The sequence below is a fragment of the Salvelinus fontinalis genome, chromosome 38, assembly GCF_029448725.1.
Source record: "Salvelinus fontinalis isolate EN_2023a chromosome 38, ASM2944872v1, whole genome shotgun sequence".
NCBI lineage: Eukaryota > Metazoa > Chordata > Actinopteri > Salmoniformes > Salmonidae > Salvelinus > Salvelinus fontinalis.
In genome coordinates, this window is record NC_074702.1 from 10,603,169 (window position 1) to 10,609,309 (window position 6,141).

The 6,141-nt window shown below is 42.0% G+C and overlaps 1 pseudogene; it reads right to left on the bottom strand.

The window, feature by feature from the left end:
* Window positions 1-3,435: 3,435 nt before the first annotated feature.
* Window positions 3,436-5,700, bottom strand: LOC129837113 (carcinoembryonic antigen-related cell adhesion molecule 1-like; annotated as a pseudogene).
* Window positions 5,701-6,141: the final 441 nt, after the last annotated feature.

Genomic DNA, 6,141 nt, shown 5'->3' on the forward strand with positions numbered 1-6,141 from the left:
ACACAATACCCCATAACGACAAAGCAAAAACAGGTTTTTAGAATTTTTTGTAAATGGATTAAACATTTAAAAAAACAGGCTAAGCCACTCAAGGACATTCAGAATCTTGTCCCGAAGCCACTCCTGCGTTGTTTTGGCTGTGGGCTTAGTGTGGTTGTCCTGTTGGAAGGTGAACATTCGCCACAGTCTGAGGTCGTGAGCGCTCTGGAGCAGGTTTTCAACAAGCATCTCTCTGTACTTTGCTCCGTTCATGTTTCCCTTGATCCTGACTAGTCTCCCAATCCCTGACGCTGACAAACATCTCCACAGCATGTTGCTGCCACCACCACGCTTCACAGTAGGGATGGTGCCAGGTTTCCTCCAGACGTGACGCTTGGCATTCAGGCCAAAGTGTTCAATCTTGGTTTCATCAGACCAGATAATCTTGTTTCTCATGTTCTGAGAGTCCTTTAGGTGCCTTTTGGAAAACTCCAAGCGGGCTGTCATGTGCCTTTTACTGAAGAGGGATTTCCGTCCGGCCACTCTACCATAAAGGCCTGATTGGTGGAGTGCTGCATAGATGGTTGTCCTTCTGGAAGGTTCTCCCATCTCCACAGAGGAACTCTGGAGATCGGGTTCTTGGTCACCTCCCTGACGAAGGCCCCTCTCCCCTGATTGCTCAGTTTGGCCAGGCGGCCAGCTCTAGGAAGAGTCTTGTTGGTTCCAAACTTCTTCCATTTAAGAATGATTGAGGCCACTATCTTCTTGGGGACCTTCAATAATGCAGACATTTTTTGGTTAGGATTAGGGTTCAGATCTGTGCCTCGACACAATCCTGTCTTGGAGTTCTACAGACAATTCCTTCGACATCATTGCTTGGTTTTTGCTCTGACATGCACTGTCAACTCTGGGACCTTATATAGACAGGTATGTTCCTTTCCAAATCATGTCCAATTAATTGAATTTACCACTGGATGATCAATGGAAACAAGATGCACCTGAGCTCAATTTCGAGTTTCATAGCAAAGGGTCTGAATGCTTATGTAAATATTTTTTTTATCTTTACTACATTTGCCAAAATTTCGAAAAACCTGTTTCCACTTTGTCATTATGGGGTATTGTGTGTAGATTGAGGAGGACATTTTTTTTATTTAATCCATTTTAGAAAAAGGCTGTAATGTAACAAGATGTGGAAAAAGTCAAGGAAGGGGTCTGAATACTTTCCGAATACAAAGTAGGTACAAAACATGTGATTGTATACACTAGAAATGCACAATTCCACATTGTCTAAATTGTCCAGGTAACCCGTGTTAGCCGGTTCTCTAATTCCTGACATGGGTTTATGTGGGAGCTTGGCACCACCCTGATGTCGCTAGACATACACACCTCAGAGTATCTACTGAAACTGGCCACACTAAGTCAACACACATGGCTTTATAGACAGGAGGTATAGGGCCAGAGAACTCTATGTCGAATGGGACTGGCCAACAAAACCTTTCTTTAAGTACCCATACCTTAAACACACACACACACACACACACACACACACACACACACACACACACACACACACACACACACACACACACACACACACACACACACACACACACACACACACACACACACACACACACACACCCTACCTAGCAGTTAAGAGCATGGGGCCAGTAACTGAAAGGTTGCTGGTTTGAATCCCCAAGCAGACGAGGTGAAAAGTATGTCAATGTGCCCTTGAGCAAGGCACTTAACCCTAATTGCACCTGTAAGTCACTCTGGTTAAGAGTGTCTGCTAAATGACTTAAATTAAAAATTAACTGTATCTGGCCAAGCTTGTGGAGCCATGTTCCATTTACAGTCTATTCATTCTCATCATTATGAGGTTTGAATTTAATATGTGGCTGTTTTTCAACCTCATTCCTTTGATAACAGTGTAGCTAATGGAACTGAATAAGATATAAAGCTTGAAACATCAATACAATATTTACTACACATCTTGGTACGTTCCACCAGGGCAGTTCCACCTCAAAATGTTTATTTGACCCTTCTCTGACCCCTGTCTTACTCCCTCCTGGCCAGTGGAGGAGGCATTGTCTGCTGCCTGATTTGAAGTTAATAATCTACAGGACAAGTTTATCTGGTTAATGAGGGTCAATATGTCATAATGTTAGCATATCTATGCTGTTGCTTCTGTCTGTGTAGGACTGTTTTGTGTTGTGTTTTGGACCCCAGGGAGAGTAGCTGGTTGGGATATGAGGTCGATACACATGGCTTATAAATTACTTATAAACCCTTTAAATAGTTTTGAAGTATGCCTGAATGTAAAATGTTAATGTTTATTTCTCTTCTTAAACTGTGAACCCAGTTAGCGACTACGAACAGAGCCCCAGACTAAGTCCTGAGTGCAGAGGAGATGTGAAGCCACTAGAGGGTGATCTGCTCCTAGTTCATCATGGAGGGACCAAAGGTTCTCTATCGGTCTCCAAGTGCATCTCAGTGACGTGTGAAATACTAGACTGTTAGGAGGCCATAACACCTACATTACTGTTGAGAAAGGGGATTATATGTAGTGTCTGGGGAAAGGCCAAACACTTTTAGCTGTATATGGGTCTGACAACTAAAGTTTGTATGACATTCTGGTCATACTTAAATCTTCTATTGATAAAGGGAGTGCAAAAAAAATAACATCTATTCACATTATGCCTATCAATACACACTTGAAATAGGACAAATACAAGCACCCACCAAATGATGTATTATTATTTATTGCTGTTCTGATACAAAATACACAGTTGATCAAAAAATTTAAGCCAAAGTGGAGGTAGAAAATATAATATCTTGACTTTAATACTTGAGCAATGATACAGCATAAAGACCATATTTATAAGGCAGCAGCTACAACAGTTGTAAAAACAAAATATAACAACAAAGATAAACCTTTGTGTATTAAATACATACAAAACATATATACACCTACAGTACATTTATATGAAGTATTTGACATGTAGATAAGATAAAGATAGATGGATATAGATGAACGGTCATGACTTTCATCTAACTCCCTGTCGGGTAAATGTGGAGATTGTTCTCATACAGGTCTACTGCAGAGCCCATACAGCTGAAAGAAGGTTCAGGATGGAAACTTGATTTTATACAGTATTATTTTAAAAGATGAAAATATTGACATATGAAAAGTTCTAGGTTCCATCATATTACTCACCATTTTTTCTTGATGATGAAGACTGCCCCACCATGTCATGCCCTGACCTGAGAGAGCCGTTTTATTTCTCTATTTGGTTAGGTCAGGGTGTGATGTGGAGTGGGCATTCTATGTGTTGTATTTCTTTGTGTTTGGGAACCACACTCGGCCAATCAGAGGCAGCTGTCAATCGTTGTCTCTGATTGGGAATCATACTTAGGCAGCCTTTTTTGCAACCTTAGTTGTGGGTAGTTGTCTGTGTTAGTGGCCTGTATAGCCCTAGTCAGCTTCACGTTAGTTTTTGGTGTTTCTTGTTTTGTTGGCGACATTCTAAATAAAGAAATATGTACGCTCACCACGCTGCACCTTGGTCCAGTTATTTCCCTGACGACATTCGTGACACACCAATTGCCCCTCCCCCAACCACCAACCCTCTAATCACAATCCCGGCAATGGCACCAGCAGACAGTTCACCTGGTGGTACATACCCCTCCGCTGCAGATACCATGTAGAGAACCAGAGATGACAGAAAGACTACACATACTAACCAGGAAATGTTGAAGTGTTGCCAGATTGTTCATTCATAAATCACTCATCCCATTTATTTTGTGCTTGTTTGATTTGAATACAAAAGGAGTGAAAACATTGTATGGACATCATAACATGCGTATAGAAGACTACTTACGGTGTACAGTCAGACTGTATTCAACCTCAACAGAGCTGACTGAGTTGGTGAGTTTGCACAGGTATTTTACAGCATCACCTTTATTCACAGGATTGATAGATGCTGTCTTATCCTCAGAGATGGTTATATTGACACCAGCAGACAGATGCTGACCATCCTTCATCCAGTCTCTGGTGATGTTAAAGCCAGAAGCGTCACAGGTTAAGGTTACAGAACTCCCCTGGATGATTCGAAGGTTTGGGGAAGTAATGAAGGTAGCACCAGATATTGATTCTGTGAAAGGAGTTCAAAGAAAGCTTACTGTACACGGACCAGAGACCCAACATCCCAGATCAGATGTGACCCCTTAAGATCTGTGAAACCTAAAGAGCCAGCCTCATTCTTTCCTCCCATGTGTGTCTCCTTCTCCTCTCTACCACTTACCCAGCACAGTGATGTCAGAAGGTTCAGATGTCTGGTACCTCAGGGTTCTGGTGTTATGGGCCCAGCAGCTGTAGCTACCACTCTGACTGGCCTGGATGTTCTCCAGCCTGAGTTCTGGTCCTTTATTGGACAGCAGTGTTCCATTCAGATCCCACTGAAACTGGGCAGGAGGACTGGACTCAGCTGAGCAGGACAGAGTAAGGTCTGACCCTGATCCATACAGTACATCTAGAGGGGTCACCTTCATTGTTGTGTTTTCTGGACCATCTGCAACCTATTTGAAAACCATTGTAAGCCCAGTAAAACATTGTCCAATCAATATCATGGTCAAGACCAAGAGGCAAAAATCAACCAGCTAGAGTGGTCAACAAGTGTAAGTCATAGAGCCAGTAGAATATACTTGAGGATTATCTGCAAAGTCAAAAATAACAAGTCATTGGATTAAAATACAGAGGCATACAGTTTCTTTTATGAAAATGGACAGATGGTGAGGTTTAGAGGCTGGCTGGTTCCATTACTGACGTGGTTGAACACATTACAGCTAAACGGCCCATCGTTGTATTGCGTCACATTGACTATGGTGAGGCTGCTGTTCCCGTCACCAAACTGAACTCCATCACTGGCTATGACTTCAGAGCTGCCATTCAGAGGTAAGAGAAGGGGTAGGAGCCAGAGGAGGACCAGGACAGACTGACAGAGCTGTTGAATTCCACTAAGTCTGTGTTGTTGGGAGTTATCACCACGTTGGATACTGACTCTGTGGGTTAAAAACAGAATAACTACTTTTTATTTTGCTTAGATGACAATTTCTGAAAAATGTACCCCTGCTGAACATCTTGTTTCATCATACACTACTAACAAAAATACAAGAGATCATTAGAAAGAAATCAGGTGGAGAAATGGCACTGTGCCCAGACAACTGACTGCAATTGTGAAACAGCTATATATTTTTATTTGATAATTGTCTTACTTTTTAACTGCATTGTAGGGAAAGGGCTCATGAGTAAGCATTTGACGGTAACGTCTACACATGTTGTATTAGGAGCATGTGACAAATACACATTTATTTGATTTGAAAATATGTAATCTACTCTACAGATGTTTTTGATTTCACCTCAGAGGGAAAAGTTAACTTGATGGTAAAACCATTTACTAGATCTGGATCAGAAGTGCTCCAACAACAGTACTCACCATACACCTCCAGCCTTGTTTCCCCACCCAGCGGTGATCCTTCTTTAAGAAAAAGGGATACTTTGTATTTTGCACCGTCCCACGGGGCCAGGTCCTTGAGCTCCAGGGAACCAGTGGTTCTGTCCAGAGTGATCCTGTCTTCATATCCAGGCCGGATGCTGTCATGAGTGATGGTAGCGTTGATTATATGGAGGCCATTCGCACTCCAGAATATTGTGGACATGTTGACCGCTGGATCAACAGCTGTGGTGAATGTCACATTTCCAACTGCCGCAACTAGGGGCCATCTGGTAACACACCTAATCCATAACAAGACCCTGGAGAGACAAAAGCAGAACCGATTTGGGTATCTCTTCATAATGTATGTTACATGCACATGACAGGAGTGATCCTGTCATTGTATCCCAGTTCATTTGTGTCAGAGGAGAGGTTATTACATTGGTACCATTAACTTTCAAGGCTACTGATGTAATTGGATGAGATACTGTATGTGGTTTACATTCTTTCCTACAGCTCAGTGTACAGGTTCAGAAGGAAACACATGTTGACCTGCTGGCCATGAATGATGGCAATTATGAATGTTAATCATTATATCAATAGCTTATTGAGTGTCCTTTTTACAATTTGACTTAAACAGCAGTCCATAAAGTAAGTCAATTAAAAC